Source organism: Podarcis vaucheri (assembly GCF_965113315.1).
Source record: "Podarcis vaucheri genome assembly, chromosome: 9".
In the NCBI taxonomy this organism is placed as follows: domain Eukaryota; kingdom Metazoa; phylum Chordata; class Lepidosauria; order Squamata; family Lacertidae; genus Podarcis; species Podarcis vaucheri.
In genome coordinates this window covers 73,216,427-73,235,408 of record NC_138767.1, presented here as the reverse complement: position 1 = coordinate 73,235,408, position 18,982 = coordinate 73,216,427, and the positions used below count along the sequence as shown (strand labels likewise).

The 18,982-nt window shown below is 44.9% G+C and overlaps 1 protein-coding gene across 10 annotated transcripts in view; it reads right to left on the bottom strand.

Annotated features, from left to right (window-relative positions):
* Window positions 1-18,982, bottom strand: part of KCNIP4 (potassium voltage-gated channel interacting protein 4) — a 443,652-nt gene that overhangs the window by 115,705 nt on the left and 308,965 nt on the right. Inside the window, exon 1 of one of the 10 annotated variants that reach the window (XM_082237475.1) lies at window positions 6-259. The exons of the other annotated variants lie outside the window; for them this stretch is intronic. The gene's annotated coding sequence lies outside the window, so the exon portion shown is untranslated. Of the gene's footprint in view, window positions 1-5; window positions 260-18,982 lie in introns of those variants that run through there. 10 annotated transcript variants of the gene reach the window in all.

The following is an 18,982-nucleotide window of genomic DNA, read 5'->3' as shown; positions in this document are numbered from 1 at the left end:
CTGACCACACAGGTGCAAGGAAGGAGTTAACTGAAGCCCCTTTCCTCGTGTGCATCTTGATTCTTCTTGATTTCAGTGCTCCCTCCCAGAGAGCTGAGTTGGACTTTCTTCACATGGCATTATATGCAGCGAGTGCTCCCACTTCAGAGCTGTTAGGAGGGCAATTCCGTTTCGGATCTCAAGACTTTGCTGTGTCAGTTCCGTAAAAGCAGACCTTCCAGGGAACTTGCAAGAGACAGCATGCAGCAGCCGGCACCATTTGATCAAGTGCTCGCAGGCTCGTGCCTCACAGTTCAGCACCGCTGACAAGAACAGTGCTCCAGAGCTTCTCAAATGCGGCGTTAAGCACAGCAACTCTCATCTTTTTTCATTAGGGGTTTATCAGAATACTTTGATTGCTGGGTTTGAGTGAGCGTTTAGCTGGAGGTGCATTGCAGATCCTGTCTCTCTCTCTCTTCTTACCACTGCCTCTTCAAGGGCCCTTTCCCACACTCTGCACAATGCACAGAGGCAAGCTTTTCCTTGCTTAGTCCCAGCATACCCTCAACAGGGAGCAATTGGCCTGTTTATCTCCTGGCACAGATCTTCCACCAGGGTGACCAAGGCATTTTCTCTCCCCCCAAAAAACCCCTTCTAGAAACCAGAACAGAAAGGATCTAAATAGCTGGGATCTTTCAAGGAGATTTGGAACTCCTTCTAACCACGTGATCAAAAGTGCTAACTGTATTAGCAGGGAAACCCCAGGAAACCTCCGGAGACCTGTTCCCAAGTCTGTGTAGAGCAAGCTGGATCAATGGTCTCACTCAGTAAAAGGCCACTTCCTATGTTTATAAGGCCAAGTCCTTGAAGGATCAGGGAAGAAAATAATTAGCTATACATTATATTGTAGCTTGGGACGTGGGTGGCGCTGTGGGTTAAACCACAGAGCCTAGGACTTGCCGATCAGAAGGTTGGCGGTTCAAATCTCCGTGACGGGGTGAGCTCCCGTTGCTCGGTCCCTGCTCCTGCCAACCTAGCAGTTCGAAAGCACATCAAAGTGCAAGTAGATAAATAGGTACTGCTCTGGCGGGAAGGTAAACGGCGTTTCCATGTGCTACTCTGGTTCGCCAGAAACAGCTTGGTCATGCTGGCCACATGACCCAGAAAAACTGCCTTTAGACAAACACCGGCTCCCTTGGCCAGTAAAGCGAGATGAGCACCGCAACCCCAGAGTCATTTGTGACTGGACTTAACGCTCAGGGGCCCTTTACCTTTACTATATTGCATCTTATTACATCCTTAATTCCTTCAGTGCTTCTTGTATGCCCAGAAAGCAAGAAAACATTAAGCAGTTTTGGAGGACTGTTATAATTGTCTTGATGAAAAGCTACCTGTCAGGGGCTGGGCAGAGGAGGAATGGTGGAGACCGCCTCCCCAGCCTGACCCTTCCAGAGAAGAAGAAGACAGTTCAGAATTGCAAGAGGGCTTTGAGGGAGATCACAGCTCAGAGGAAGATAAGATGAAAAGTTGGGAAATACAGTGGTACCCTCAGGTTAAGTACTTAATTCATTCCGGAGGTCCGTTCTTAACCTGAAGCACCACTTTAGCTCCTGCTAAACCTGAGTGGGGCCTCCTGCTGCCACTGCGCCGCCGGAGCATGATTTCTGTTCTCATCCTGAAGCAAAGTTCTTAACCCGAGGTACTATTTCTGGGTTAGCAGAGTCTGTAACCTGAAGTGTATGTAACTTGAAACGTATGTAACCCGAGGTACCACTGTAGTGGTATAGGAGAAGGAGGCAGAGCTGGAGCAGCTGGCTGAAACGTTATCACAAGCAAGCATTCCAGACCCACCATCTCCCAGAACCCGGCGAGCCTTAAAAATAGGAGTGCAAAGGGCCCTCAGCGCCAACCATAGAAGGGATGACAAATGAGGAAGTGGGAGAGAAGGGGAGGGGAGAGGGGAGATTTACTCGGGGCAACGACATTCTTCCAAGAGGCCACATTCTCAAGCCTCTCTTCTCTGTGAATATTGGATAAAAGCAGATGGCAAGGATTTTCCCTTGTCTTGTCCATTCCTGGAGACCTGTCGTGGGGGTTGGTTCCTCTGCTGCCTGACACTACCACAAAGTCCTGCAATGGAAGAGTTGTCTATGTGACCCTAGTATTCCAGTTTTACAACATGCTTTTGGGACACTTTGGAAAACCTGCCACTTTTCAGTTTTAGTATATGCTATACAAGACAGGGACGCAGGTGGCGCTGTGGGTAAAAGCCTCAGTGCCTAGGGCTTGCCGATCAAAAGGTCGGCGGTTCGAATCCCCACGGCGGGGTGCGCTCCCATTGCTCGGTCCCAGCGCCTGCCAACCTAGCAGTTCGAAAGCACCCCGGCTGCAAGTAGATAAATAGGGACTGCTTATTGGCGGGAAGGTAAACGGCGTTTCCGTGTGCTGCACTGGCTTGCCAGATGCAGCTTGTCACGCTGGCCACGTGACCCGGAAGTGTCTCCGGACAGCACTGGCCCCTGGCCTCTTGAGTGAGGTGGGCGCACAACCCTAGAGTCTGTCAAGACTGGCCTGTACGGGCAGGAGTACCTTTACCTTTTATATGCTATACAAAGGTCCGTATAGTTAAAGCTATGGTTTTCCCAGTAGTGATGTATGGAAGTGAGAGCTGGACCATAAAGAAGGCTGATCGCTGAAGAATGGATGCTTTTGAATTATGGTGCTGGAGGAGACTCTTGAGAGTCCCATGGACTGCAATTCCTCCATTCTGAAGGAAATCAGCCCTGAGTGCTCACTGGAAGGACAGATCCTGAAGCTGAGGCTCCAGTACGTTGGCCACCTCATGAGAAGAGAAGACTTTCTGGAAAAGACCCTGATACTGAGAAATATTGAGGACACAAGGAGAAGGGGAAGACAGAGGATGAGATGGTTGGACATTGTTCTTGAAGCTACCAGCATGAGTTTGACCAAACTGCGGGAGGCAGTGGAAGACAGGAGTGCCTGGCGTGCTCTGGTCCATGGGGTCACGAAGAGTCGGACATGACAAAACAACTAAACAACAAAAGGGCAGCAGCAGATGGCATGACCAGGCTGTGCCACTCACCTGACCTCCATCTGGCAGAGTTGCTGCAGCATGCTAGGATGGAGAAGGGTGTAGCAACAGTAAGGTTTGCATGGTGCCCAGAAGCCAGAAGAGGGAGGGCCGCTTAACCCCATGCCCTAGCCATCAATTATCTGGTCTAAAACATCCCTCCAGCCAGTTTTCTCCTGCAAAATTCCAACCAAATGTATGCCTACCCATGTGGAGAAAGTAATGAGCAAACCGGAATGAAGTGTATGAATGACCTCACAACTTGCTACCATCCTGAAATGGAGAAAGGCATTAATACATTATGGGATCAATGAGATCTCATATTCATTTGCAACTTTCTCTGCATGGAGAAGGATGAGGGATGAGGGGCATGCGTCTGATACTCTTACTGGGTTGTGAGTCGCCCCCGAAAAGTGATTATGGGCGTAGACAGAGGTGGGGGGGCAGGCCCAGGGGGGAGCCCAAAAATCACACCAGAAATCTGTCACCAGCTATCTGCATAAGGTTGCGAGTTCAGACAAGAACGAGGAGCTGACCAGTAGGAGAAATGGCAAGGCAGTAGGAAGGTAGATCGCTGGAGGCTATAGAGTATTTGATGCATATATGTCTGGCGATACAGCTCCCTGTCAATGGTGCAAGGGACCCTAGGTACACCTCTGGGCACAGAAATCTCCCCTCTCTAATCCAGCAAAAAACCCACTGAAACAAAGTCCCATTGAAACAAGTAAGTGACTTAGTCATGCTGAAGCCAATCACAGCTTATTGCACTGCTTTTGAGACTTGGTTATGACTAACTCTAGATGGGCTTGAATAGGGGTCAGCAACCTTTTTCAGCCATGGGCCAGTCCACCGTCCCTCAGACCATGTGGTGGGCTGGATTTTATATATATATATATATATATATATATATATATATATATATATATATATATGCAGGTTTTGGTGTCTTCGGGTGTCTTCCCGTGTAAGAGTCGGGGTGTCTGTGCGACGTTTCGACGAGATCTCACTCGTCATCTTCAGGCTGGTGCTTTCGGCTTCTTGTTACTGGAACAGAGCAGAATCTGGTGTTTGAGTTCCTATAAATACTGTTGAGGGGTGTGGTGTATAGCCTCCAACGTTCTGGGCAGAGAGGAAGTTCCTAGATTAGTGTGCCTTTTCTTCTTTTGTTCCTTAATTACTTGAGGGATATCTTGAGTGATTTCATGAGTGATATTCTGAATACCACTGGGTGGGTCATTAACTAAATGCAGCACAGCCATCTTCTCAGAAAAACTCTTCACAAGCTCAAGAGGTCAAGACACAAAAGCTTTAGCAACTAATCTACACTTAATGACCCACCCAGTGGTATTCAGAATATCACTCATGAAATCACTCAAGATATCCCTCAAGTAATTAAGGAACAAAAGAAGAAAAGGCACACTAATCTAGGAACTTCCTCTCTGCCCAGAACGTTGGAGGCTATACACCACACCCCTCAACAGTATTTATAGGAACTCAAACACCAGATTCTGCTCTGTTCCAGTAACAAGAAGCCGAAAGCACCAGCCTGAAGATGACGAGTGAGATCTCGTCGAAACGTCGCACAGACACCCCGACTCTTACACGGGAAGACACCCGAAGACACCAAAACCTGCATTCCTGTACCCGTGAAAATCTACGAAAGCATATATATATATATATATATATATATATATATATATATATATATATATTTGCTTTCGTAGATTTTCACGGGTATAGGAATGCAGGTTTTGGTGTCTTCGGGTGTCTTCCCGTGTAAGAGTCGGGGTGTCTGTGCGACGTTTCGACGAGGTCTCACTCATCATCTTCAGGCTGGTGCTTTCGGCTTCTTGTTACTGGAACAGAGCAGAGTCTGGTGTTTGAGTTCCTATAAATACTGTTGAGGGGTGTGGTGTATAGCCTCCAACGTTCTGGGTAGAGAGGAAGTTCCTAGATTAGTGTGCCTTTTCTTCTTTTGTTCCTTAATTACTTGAGGGATATCTTGGGTGATTTCATGAGTGATATTCTGAATATCACTGGGTGGGTCATTAATTACTTGAGGGATATCTTGGGTGATTTCATGAGTGATATTCTGAATATCACTGGGTGGGTCATTAAGTGTAGATTAGATTGCTAAAGCTCTCGTGTCTTGACCTCTTGAGCTTGTGAAGAGTTTTTCTGAGAAGATGGCTGTGCTGCATTTAGTTGTGCTCTGGCTTGGCTTCGTGTATAGGGGCGAGCTATGGTTTTGTGCCTTGTGCCAGCCAGATCTGTGTAGGGATTGCAGGGGGGTGCAGCATCCGGAGGTGCCACTATAGTTTGGTTGCTGGATGGAGTCTGTAATATGTCTGTGGAGAGGGTCTGGGTTTGGGTCTGGTGTGGTTGATTGGTGACGGCGTTCTGTGTGCCTCTGGTTCTGGTGTCGGTTTTTGTGGGGAGGGCTAATTTCCAGATGTCTGGCAGGCGGGACGTGTCGTCACGCTTGTTCATGTTGTGAGGGTGTTTCTCTATCTCGATGGCTTCCATGATTATTCTCTTGTGGTGATGTTCCATGTTAAAGAGCAATTTGGAATCTGCAAAATTAATTTCGTGTCCTGTTTCTTTCATGTGTTGGAAAAGAGAGGAAGTTTTTTCTTCTTTTCTTCTCCCAGCAGACAAAGGCAACGCCACTGTTGTGATGAACACATCGGACTACCAAGCAAAACTATCAAATCTACTCCAAGACCCTACCTACCAACCTATAAAAACAGATCCCACCACCTATCTGGAAAAAACCACCAAATCCAAAATAAAAGCCTCTCCTATCAGTGAAGAAATCCAGCTAAGAATCATCCCCAGAGAAAAATCATCCAGATGCCCCAAACTCTACGGTCTCCCCAAGATACACAAAGAAGGAACACCACTCAGACCAATAGTCAGCTCCATAGGCTCACCTCTACAAAATCTCGCTAAATTTCTCGCTAAGCAACTTCAGCCCTATGCAGAATCCATCGCTTCACACGTTACTAACTCCTTCCAGTTCATAGAAACAATAAAGAAACAATACCTACATCCCGATGACCTACTTGTGAGCTTCGATGTTGTATCTCTCTTCACTCAAGTGCCCATTAATGAAGCCTTGACAGCCATTCAAAACAAATACAACCCCCCCAAATACATCCTGGACCTGACCAACCACTGCCTAACCAACACGTACTTCATCCACAATGGACAAAGATACAAACAGATAGAAGGAGCACCCATGGGATCACCCCTCTCACCGGTCATCGCAAATCTGTACATGGAACACTTTGAAACCAATGCTTTAGACAAGTCAGAACACAAACCCAAACTTTGGCTCAGATATGTTGACGACACCTTTGTAATTTGGCCACACGGAAAAGAAAAACTAGATAGCTTCCTCACACATCTCAACAGCCTACACCCCAAAATACAATTCACTATGGAAATAGAAGACAACAACCAACTCCCCTTTCTTGACGTCCTAATCTACAAAAAACCTGATGGCTCCCTAGGACACACTATCTACCGGAAAAAAACACACACCAACCGTTACTTACATGCACAATCACACCACCACCCTGCACAAATAAACTCCGTAGCCAAGACTCTCATCTCCAGAACCAAACGCCTGGCTGACAAAGACCACTTGACAACTGAGTTACAGAATCTCTCAAATGTGTTAATCGCCAATGGATACCAGAAAAACAGGGTTACGAAGCTAATCCAAAAAGAAACACCCCCCAAAAACCAAGACACAGAAGAAAACAATGGCATGGCCCTCCTTCCTTATATCAAGGGCACTACAGACAAAATCAGCAAAATCCTCCATAAACACAATATCAAAACAGCCTTCTGCACCAACCAAAAAATAGCCAATATCCTCAGAAACCCAAAAGACAAAATCCAGCTGGAAAACCAAGGGGTCTATGAAATACCCTGCAAAGTCTGCCCAGCCACGTACATTGGACAAACAAACAGACGAATAAATGCACGTATCGCAGAACACAAGAATGCCGTCAAAAAAGAAGAAAAAACTTCCTCTCTTTTCCAACACATGAAAGAAACAGGACACGAAATTAATTTTGCAGATTCCAAATTGCTCTTTAACATGGAACATCACCACAAGAGAATAATCATGGAAGCCATCGAGATAGAGAAACACCCTCACAACATGAACAAGCGTGACGACACGTCCCGCCTGCCAGACATCTGGAAATTAGCCCTCCCCACAAAAACCGACACCAGAACCAGAGGCACACAGAACGCCGTCACCAATCAACCACACCAGACCCAAACCCAGACCCTCTCCACAGACATATTACAGACTCCATCCAGCAACCAAACTATAGTGGCACCTCCGGATGCTGCACCCCCCTGCAATCCCTACACAGATCTGGCTGGCACAAGGCACAAAACCATAGCTCGCCCCTATACACGAAGCCAAGCCAGAGCACAACTAAATGCAGCACAGCCATCTTCTCAGAAAAACTCTTCACAAGCTCAAGAGGTCAAGACACGAGAGCTTTAGCAATCTAATCTACACTTAATGACCCACCCAGTGATATTCAGAATATCACTCATGAAATCACCCAAGATATCCCTCAAGTAATTAATGACCCACCCAGTGATATTCAGAATATCACTCATGAAATCACCCAAGATATCCCTCAAGTAATTAAGGAACAAAAGAAGAAAAGGCACACTAATCTAGGAACTTCCTCTCTACCCAGAACGTTGGAGGCTATACACCACACCCCTCAACAGTATTTATAGGAACTCAAACACCAGACTCTGCTCTGTTCCAGTAACAAGAAGCCGAAAGCACCAGCCTGAAGATGATGAGTGAGACCTCGTCGAAACGTCGCACAGACACCCCGACTCTTACACGGGAAGACACCCGAAGACACCAAAACCTGCATATATATATATATATATGCAGGTTTTGGTGTCTTCGGGTGTCTTCCCGTGTAAGAGTCGGGGTGTCTGTGCGACGTTTCGACGAGGTCTCACTCGTCATCTTCAGGCTGGTGCTTTCGGCTTCTTGTTACTGGAACAGAGCTGTTCTCTGGAACAGAGCTGTTCTCTGTTCCAGTAACAAGAAGCCGAAAGCACCAGCCTGAAGATGACGAGTGAGACCTCGTCGAAACGTCGCACAGACACCCCGACTCTTACACGGGAAGACACCCGAAGACACCAAAACCTGCATTCCTGTACCCGTGAAAATCTACGAAAGCATATATATATATATATATATATATATATATATATATATATATATATATTTGGGGGGGGATGAACGAATTCCTATGCCCCACAGATAACCCAGAGATGCATTTTAAACAAAAGCACACATTCTACTCATGTAGAAACACCAGGCAGGACCCACAAATAACTCAGAGATGCATTTTAAATAAAAGGACACATTCTACTCATATAAAAACACACTGATTTCTGGACCATCCGCAGGCCGGATTGAGAAGGTGATTGGGCCGGATCCAGCCCCCGGGCCTTTGGGTGCCTATCCCTGGGCTTGAACCTTTATCTCCATATCACTTTGTTGCCACTTTGCCAACCTCTGGACTTCTCATTCCTACTGTATCTGTTAATAGGCACAGAACCAGGAAGAGAACATGTTGCCAAGGTGGAAGATTTGCATAATGGTGATTTGCATAATGGTGCTATAAAAGGCTTCCTAAGTGACAGGATGACATGGTCAAGCCTTAATTGACTGGCAGAGAAGGGCAGTTTATCAGAAAGTAGTTACTTCACCTCAATCCCTCCGCCCCAAAAGGTGAAACAGCTGATGAATCACAACATTTAGAAACTTTTTAATTAGCTGCCCTGTGCTTTCCTCTGTCAGGTTGGCAGAAATGAACCAAAGTTGTGAAATGAACATGCAAAAAACAAAAGTGAGTGAAAGGCAAACATATAGTCTTGGGTCTTCATTTACAGATAAATATGATAAGAGGCTAGTCAGCGTCTTAAAAAGCAGCAGAAGAAAAAAAGCAGAGACATACCCTTGCCAACAAAGGTCCATATAGTTAAAGCTATGGTTTTCCCAGTAGTGATGTATGGAAGTGAGAGCTGGACCATAAAGAAGGCTCATTGCCAAAGAATTGATGCTTTTGAATTATGGTGCTGGAGGAGACTCTTGAGAGTCCCATGGACTGCAAGAAGATCAAACCTATCCATTCTGAAGGAAATCAGCCCTGAGTGCTCACTGGAAGGACAGATCCTGAAGCTGAGGCTCCAATACTTTGGCCACCTTACGAGAAGAGAAGACTCCCTGGAAAAAAAAACCCTGATGTTGGGAAAGATGGAGGGCACAAGGAGAAGGGGATGACAGAGGACGAGATGGTTGGACAGTGTTCTCAAAGCTACCGGCATGAGTTTGACCAAACTGCGGGAGGCAGTGGGAGACAGGAGTGCCTGGCGTGCTCTGGTCCATGGGGTCACAAAGAGTTGGACACGACTAAATGACTAAACAACAACAATGATAAGAGGAAGAATTCTATGCCACTGAAGTCTGGTTGAAGGGTAGGTTGCCTGAACACAAATCGGCCAGTTTTACCACTGTGGAGGTGAGTGTGTGACTCACTGAGACTGCTGATCAGAAAAAGCTGGGAGAGACAGAAGGCTGGAGTCTGCAGCTGAAGAAGAAAGATCCTAGGAATCCCTGGTATTATAGTCAGCCCCCCAAGAGCTGAATCACTGGCTTGAGGTGAAGATTGGAAGAGAAGCATCAAAGTGTTACGGAAATGACAGGGGCGAAAACACATCTTTAAAGTTGTTAAATGTTACAAATATTATGCCTGAATGTATCCTTTCGACTTGACAGCTGAGGGAAGATACCTAGCTTTATAAATCATATAAAATCACCCCCTTTGCCAATTTCCTCCATTCCAACAACATTTTGCCCTTGGAAAAAGGACTCTTTTTCCTGCCACCTCCCACCATAATCCCTCAATTGTGAGGACATGTACACACACCCCACCCAGGGTAGTGCCCAGGGTTGACAAATGCTGAGCTGTTAGTTTCCAAAAGCCCATCACCGGACTTGCCCCAAGTTATGAACGTGCAAAGGGAGCTCTATTGTCTTCTGATGGTGGGTACTTGAGAGGTCCCTGGACATGTTCTGCCTATGCTAACCAAGGACTTTTCTGGACATGTTTGCCAAGGTTGAACTAGTGTAACCCCTGTCTACCCATCCCCTTTGTGACACATCAGTGATGTAAAGATGATGTATCAATGATGCTGTACGAACTGTATTCTGGGATATTGTGGGAAGTTTTAAAAGTCAATGTCGCCCCATGCTTTGGGTTCCTTATGTAGTTTTTATGTAGTTTTATGTAGTTTTGTGGTAGTTTTATGTAGTTTTCATGTAGTTTTATGTAGTTTTCAATTTCATTGTTCCGCAAGGGACAATGACAATAAAGATATTATCGTTATCGTTATCCTTAATCCTGTGGGGACCTTTTGTGCAACAATAAAGATCATGGCCTACTGACTGCTGTTTTGCTCCTAATTAAAAGGTAAAGGGACCCCTGACCATTAGGTCCAGTCAGGGACAACTCTGCGGTTGCGGCACTCATCTCGCTTTATTGGCCAAGGGAGCCAGCGTACAGCTTCTGGGTCATATGGCCAGCATGACTAAGCCACTTCTGGCGAACCAGAGCAGCACACGGAAATGCCATTTACCTTCCCGCTGAAGTGGTACCTATTTATCTACTTGCACTTTGTGCTTTCAAATTGTTAGGTTGGCAGGAGCTAGGACTGAGCAACAGGAGCTCACCACATTGTGGGGATTCGAACCACCGACCTTCTGATCGGCAAGCCCTAATAATAATAATAAAATTTTATTTATATTCCGCCCTCCCCAGCTGAAGCCAGGCTCAGAGCGGCTAACAACAGTACAATAATATAGCATTCTAAAATCAATTCATTATAAAATCAGTTCAAATCAAATTAATGGCAACCATGGGCTAGAGTTCTGTGAGGATTACCAAAGGAGGGGGTCAGGCTGTGCCTTGGCCAAAGGCCTGGTGGAATAGCTCTGTCTTGCAGGTCCTGCGGAAAGATGTCAAGTCCCACAGCACCACCCGCGTCCTTGCTCCAAATTACTTGGCTGTAATTTCCTTCTTTTACTGACAGCATGGACCTGTGGGGGACTTGTACCCCAATGAGATGGGCTATTGAGTAGTCTCTCACTCCAGAATGACCAGTTTGGGTCATACCTTCCAGAACAGCATAAAATAAGCCTGCTCCATCTTTCTTGTGACAGCCCTTTAGCTATTTGAAGATGGCTGTCACATCTCCTCTCATTCTCCTCTTTAGCAAGCTAAACATACCCAACCCCCCCAACTGTTCCTCACAAGGCTTGGTTTCCAGACCCTTGATAATCTTGGTTGCACTCCTCTAGTTTGTCAATATCCCTTTTAAATTGTGGTGCCCAGAACTAGACACAGGACTCCAGGCGAGGTCCAACCAAGGCAGAATAGAGTGGCACTATTACTTGCCTTGATCAGGACACTATACTTCTGTTGATGCAGTCTAGAAGAGCATTAGCTCCCCTCCCCCAGGGGAAACGCGGAAGACCATTGTAATTTCAAGGAGTAAGATGACATGTCTCTTTCCCTTTACATCCCTGGTTTAAAGTGTGCCGATTCATGCTGGTATGATTTGTTTTCCACACACCTGTGTCAGGAGTTGCTTGTGTTCTAAGTGCTGATGTGTTCTAAGTGCTGATTGGCTAGTCAGGAGGATATCCAGTTGCAGTGAATTGGGTTGGAGACTCTCAGCTGCTCTGTATTCCTGTTGAGTCACACCCCGTGTCCTGGGCTGATCATGAGTGATGCCTGCTAACCTGTTGCAGTAAATCAAGTTAATCAAAGTTGGCTATAAAAGCTGTAGGTTGAATGGGCTCTTCACAGGTCGAGGTACCAGATGCTGTGAGACTGTTGGCCAGGGTCTCTCTCTCGCTGCTCTACCTGGAGCTCCAGGCAGCTGAAGGGGAGATGGTGTGTGACTTCTGCCTGGTATGCTATAATTTGTGTTTTGTACACCTGCTGCTATCTATTAAAGGTAAAGGGACCCCTGACCATTAGGTCCAGTCGTGACTAACTCTGGGGTTGCGGCACTCATCTTGCTTTATTGGCCAAGGGAGCCAGCGTACAGCTTCCAGGTCATGTGGCCAGCATAACTAAGCCGCTTCTGGCAAACCAGAGCAGCGCACGGAAATGCCGTTTACCTTCCTGCCGGAGTGGTACCTATTTATCTACTTGCACTTTGATGTGCCTTCGAATTGCTAGGTTGGCAGGAGCAGGGACCAAGCAACGGGAGCTCACCCCGTCACGGAGATTCGAACCGCCGACCTTCTGATCAGCAAGCCCTAGGCTCTGTGGTTTAACCCACAGCGCCACCCGCGTCCCTCTGCTGCTATTAACCTTACGCAAATAAAGCATTACTTATTCTTCATCCACTGGTGTGCTTATTGGCTCCAGATCTGGAAAGAACTCTGCCTTTGGTACATCACACAGTTGACTCTTATTAAGCTTGTGGTTTACTAAGCTTGTGGCATGTTGAGACCTTTTGGGTTTCCTCAAGGCCACAACAACATCAGGCAGAAGTTCTCAGTGCCTGGTCATGGAAAGAACTGACTGGCTGGGGAAGGCAGACTAAAGGGCAAAAAAAATGAGAGGCACAAATACAAGATGGGTGACACCTGGCTTGAGAGCAGTACATGTGAAAAGGATCTAGGAGTCTTGGTTGACCACAAACTTGACATGAGCCAACAGTGTGACGCGGCAGCTAAAAAAGCCAATGCAATTCTGGGCTGCATCAATAGGAGTATAGCATCTAGATCAAGGGAAGTAATAGTGCCACTGTATTCTGCTCTGGTCAGACCTCACCTGGAGTACTGTGTCCAGTTCTGGGCACCACAGTTCAAGAAGGACACTGACAAACTGGAACATGTCCAGAGGAGGGCAACCAAAATGGTCAAAGGCCTGGAAACAATGCCTTATGAGGAACGGCTAAGGGAGCTGGGCATGTTTAGCCTGGAGAAAGGAGGTTAAGGGGTGATATGATAGCCATGTTCAAATATATAAAAGGATGTCATATAGAGGAGAGAGAAAGGCTGTTTTCTGCTGCTCCAGAGAAGCGGACACGGAGCAATGGATCCAAACTACAAGAAAGAAGATTCCACCTAAACATTAGGAAGAACTTCCTGACAGTAAGAGCTGTTCGACAGTGGAATTTGCTGCCAAGGAGTGTGGTGGAGTCTCCTACTTTGGAGGTCTTTAAGCAGAGGCTTGACAACCATATGTCAGGAGTGCTCTGATGGTGTTTCCTGCTTGGCAGGGGGTTGGACTCAATGGCCCTTGGTGGTCTCTTCCAACTCTATGATTCTATGATTCTAAAGGTAATTGGCAGATAGGTTCAAAAGGTTAGAAAATGAGCTTCACAAATCAATCTTATAAAGGTGTCTTCATCTGAAAGCAGCTGCCATTTAAAATAGCAACCACCTTTTAACACAATTTAGACATTCACTTTAACATGCAGATGATGGAATAAGATGCAGAAATGTGGTATATATTACCTTTAGCACTGATCCACAATTCTTAAGATTTTAAAAGTCACCCGAGTACCTTCTGTAAGTGTCTGAATGTCATCCCCATTTCCATAATTTACTAGTAAATTATGTTTTGTCTCCTATACGTGTAAATATGAAAAAACCCAAACCTCATTTCAAATTGTTCTGACATTTCCAACAGAGCCTCTTAAAATCTTAACTAGCGATAAATGAAAACATAGATCATTTCTTACACAAACAATTACACACACAAAGGATACAGTCCCTTGGTGGGTTTTTTTTTGTTTGTTGGGTTTTTTTTGCAAATATAACAGAAAAAGGAAGGAAGGATGGACATTCCAACTGGTAAATTTAAAAGATCATGAAATGTATAGGCCAGACTCACAACCATAGTTTTGAGGCTTAAACTGAATCAGGTTCCAGCAGAGCTTAGTCTCCAAACCTGGTTCCAGAACCATGGTGAATGTCTCAGCAAGTCATGCACTCGCCCCTGCTGGTGTTGCTATGGTAACCCAGTGCACCTGGTACCCTTACCTCAGAAAATCCAGCAGCATGGGGGATGTGCTCACTCAAGAAATGGGCCCAAGCATTGTGTAATTCAACCCAGTTCACATTACACCAAGAGGGCCAGGCATGCATGTTTCTTTCCTTGTTCGGTTGCTCACTAGGAATGCCTACCCCTGCATTAAGGTCTAGGACTGGCAATGTCTCCTCAGCTCAGTCGGCATTGCTCATGGTCAGGAATGGTGGGGGAGCACACTTGGCTATCCTTGCCTTAGATGATTAATGTATCTCAAATAATTTAGTAGGAAAGCAGAGTTTCACTATAGGCAATGTCTTCCCACCACAGTGGAAGAAGAAGAAGGAGGAGGAGGAGGAGGAGGAGGAGGAGGAGGAGGAACAACTTCTTCAGAGGCCCTTTCAAACTCTGGATTTGGCAACAACGATGGTTGTTGTTGTTGTTGTTGTTTAGTCATTTAGTCGTGTCCAACTCTTCATGACCCCATGGACCAGAGCACGCCAGGCACTCCTTTCTTCCACTGCCTCCCGCAGTTTGGTCAAACTCATGCTGGTAGCTTCGACAACACTGTCCAACCATCTTGTCCTCTGTCATCCCCTTCTTCTTGTGCCCTCCATCTTTCCCAACCTCAGGGTCTTTTCCAGAAAGTCTTCTCTTCTCATAAGGTGGCCAAAGTATTGGAGCCTCAGCTTCAGGATCTGTCCTTCCAGTGAGCACTAAGGGCTGATTTCCTTCAGAATGGATAGGTTTGATCTTCTTGCAGTCCATGGGCCTCTCAAGAGTCTCCTCCAGCACCATAATTCAAAAGCATCAATTCTTCGGTGATCAGCCTTCTTTATGGTCCAGCTCTCACTTCCATACATCACTACTGGGAAAACCATAGATTTAAATATACGGACCTTTGTTGGCAAGGTGATGTCTCTCCTTTTTAAGATGCTGTCTAGGTTTGTCATTGCTTTTCTCCCAAGAAGCAGGCGTGACAGCAGCCACAAAACCAAAAGACGCTTGCTTAAAAGACAATGATGGTTACTTTCTCTGATATCTTCATGTTCCGTTGCCAAGCCCCCTTCTCTCGATCTAGATTTAGACCCCTTTTACCATTAGCTGTGTGGTACAGGTTTGGTGAGTCCACTAAGAAAAAAGGTGTAGGTCTAGGACAGAATATACCAGAACAAATTACTCCAGAAAATACCAGAAAAATGCAGGTTTGATATAGCTGGATGACAAACATACAGCCTGAGGCTCTCCCTAGTTATATTTGAATGCAGTCAGGACAAGACCACAATTTTGGATGTGAGGGCGATCTGGCTGCGACATCTGTCACCCTATTGATCGCCAGGGTTGATTTGGCTGATCTGGCTGGCTAGGCGGGTGTCCCCTTCCTCCCTCACCGCTCCATGTGCGTCCCTCCTGAAGCTGCGCGCTCGGTGGAAGAGGACGACCATCCCAGATAGAAGGAGTGTACCGTTCTTCGGTCAAGGGTATACGATAGCTGCGCTCCCCTGCTAGAACCTCCAAACCACAATTTTTTTCCCCTGATGACTGATCAGAAGCACAAAAGGAGGACTGGTACAAATTTCAGAATCGCCTGGGGAAAACCAGAAGTAATGATTGCAATGGGAAGAGTATGTAACAGATACAAAAGCTTTAGCATTTCAGCTACTTTGCAAAGGCAGTAAGGGAAAAGGTGGACAGATTAACCTCCTATTGAGTCAATCAGAATGGACATTAGGCTGAACCAGCTGTGGTACTTCACACCTATTAGTTTGAAATCTACAGAACATGTAACTTTTTTAAAAAGTCCCAAATATTGAAAAGACTGATTTAGCAACCAATTTGGCATTGTTATTAAAGAAATCTACCAAAATTTCCAGTTCCCCCAAATTTTCTGATTGCCAAAATATATTTTCTCTCTGTAAACTTGGATAAAACAGGCTTATTTATTTGAGCTACCTGCAGTCCTGGAATACAAAAGCAGATTGCTGTTTCAGTAAGGCAAGGTAGGGATGAAGAGCTCTTTCATACATGAGATTTGTGATCCAGTGAGCATGTGTTGGAATCTACAGCCAATGTTGGCTCTCCACTGAGTGTGCCTATATGACAAACAAGCTTCTAAACAAGTTTGTCCTAGTTACATGTTAAATTTTTGAGTATAGACATTTAAAATACCAGTTGCGTACATCCCAGCCACATGTGTTATTATTGACAGCCCAAGCTGGGTTCTATGCATGTAAAAAAGTGCTTCCAACCAGTTATATGGGGTCCAGTTGAGCACTGCAATGTGGATAAGGAAGCATATCAGTTCTGCATACAAAAGCTACTTCCAAATGCATATCTTCCATGCCAAATGAGGAGAAATGTTGTTGACTTGTGGAAGTCATCTGATACTTCACCACAAGTCAACTAGTGTGATGTATCTGCTGAGTACAGTATGTGGAACCTCAGCAGAGTCTTGTTTTCATTAAAATAGCTACTTCCAGAGTCCTCGATTAAGGGGAAAACTCCTCTCCCACACAGTTCAAAGTAACAAAGTGTTCCTTGTCTCTAGACACAAGACAAAGCTAAAAACCACTATCTACTATATACCGTTCTTCTGGTGTCTGAAGTAATGATACATATGTACAGAGAGATATGCTAACACTATCACCATGCTGCAATGTAAAACCCGTAGCTTCTTCCCCTGATGCTCACAGATTCAGAGTCAGACCCTGACAGCAAACAGGGCAGGACATGATCACCATGGACATAATGAAAGCAATGCCCTAGAGACCCATCTCTACATTCCTGAACCAATGGAAGGGTGAATAACTCAGGAAGTCATACACTTGTCCCTGTTAGTGTTGCTATGGTAACCCGGTGCACCTGACACTCTTATCTCAGTGTGTGGGGTGTGTTAAGTCAAGAAATGAGCCCAAGCACTGTGTTCACATTACACTAAAATGAAAGCCCATGGTGAAGTCCTAAACTTTGGTACAGAATTACGCATGCACTCTTATGCACAGAGTTCCTGCATATACTGTCATCAGAAAGCGGTCAGGCAGAGGCGGAGCAAAGTGGATGTGGTGGGTGTGGTCTGCCTCGGGTGTCACCTCCAAGAGGGGTGAGAAAATGCTGTGTGGTTTTTGTGCACGCTGGCTTCCTGCTGCCAAAATGGTCCGTCCATTGGCCAGCTCTCCCTTAGCTCAACAACTCTGGCTGCACAAAGAAAGCTCAACAACTTTGTCTCCGCAAAAAAATTAATAAATAATGAAATAATGAAATAAAGTCAAACCATTTTTGCAGGCAAAAAAAAAAATTATTTACATGTGGGGGGGGGTGACAATAAATTTTCCGCCCCGGGTACCACCTGACCTTGCTACGCCACTGCTATCAGGGAGTCTTCTTTTCTGCTGGGCTGTCTTCTTTTTTACCCACTTTCTCTTTGTGTGAATGAAGGTGTGTTGCGGTTTCTAAATATGTTCAATAGATCTGATGGAGGGGCTGCAGGGTAAATAGCTTCTCTCTCCAGTTCCACTGATAGAAGTTTTACCGTCAGCCGAGTGACACCAACGGAAATCTCGTCACGGGCCCAACCAGTTTAAAAGCCAATCAGCAAGTATTTACTGGAGTAAATATTTGAATTATCTGAAAAGCAATTGTAATAAACAGATTACGCTAGTAGGACTGCAAGAAGTTTTGTAAGGAGGATAATGCAAAATATTGCATGATTATGAAGAGAATATCAGTTAAGGATAATTAAAAGTAATAGAGTAATTAAGAAATGCAGATTAAGTGATGAAAAATGGAAAATCTTCAGAGGTAGTTGACGGAAGTCTAAAATATTGTATAAGACAAAAATGTATGTTAAATGACTGTTGGAAATGATATGTTACAAAATTAATAAAAAATGTATTAAAAATAAATAAATAAAAGCAAGAAATCTCTGATTATTCAAAGCTCCCAATTTCCTCCAGGTTATATTTGGGGTGGAAAGCGCCTATGAACTCTAGAGAATATGTGGGTATTTTCAATAAACAACAAGAATCATTTAAGAAAAAATGGAATGGCGCAAAAATTACCCAAGATTTTTGTTTCCCCCAGTTTTAGGAACAATTTCTCAAGTGTGATGGGTCACAGGCTTCAAGTAAAACCAATCTTGAAAAGTGCTGCCTGAGCTGTTTCATGCTGGCTTTTTTAATAAGACACTGGAAGATGCAACACTCTGATGCAGCATCCGTTTGGTACTAAACTTGTTGGAAACCGTATATCAGCAGACTTTTTCTTTTAAGTGATATCAGAAAAGTGAAAGGCCACGGCAAAAAGCAATAAAGGTGTGAAACAGAATGCACTTTAAGCCCCCAATCTATTAAACAAAGTTAATGAACTGCTGGAGGATGAACTCGGCATTTTTCTCTCTTTCAGTTTGTCCCAGTTACAGTGATTAATAAACTTTTTTGTGTTTCCCCCCAGTTTTTTCTTAGGAATTGTTTTTTTTCCCTTCAGCTAGAGATTGAAGAAAATAACAGTTCCCCAACTGAATGTGTACCCCAGGTATTCAGAGATATGTTTGAACATTAAGGAGCTTTAGAATTTTTATATAAAATTATCTGAATCCCATACTACTACTAATAATAGTAATTTATTAAATTTTTCACAACTGAAAAATACAATACAAAATAGGAATAAAATAGGAACAAAACAAAACCAATAACCTAAAAATAAATACTTCCCCGCTTCCAAAGATGGCAACATAGTCCAACCATGATAGGCAAACATAGTTCTTCTAATCAAAATTAAGCTGGAATCCTTTTTGATTTCT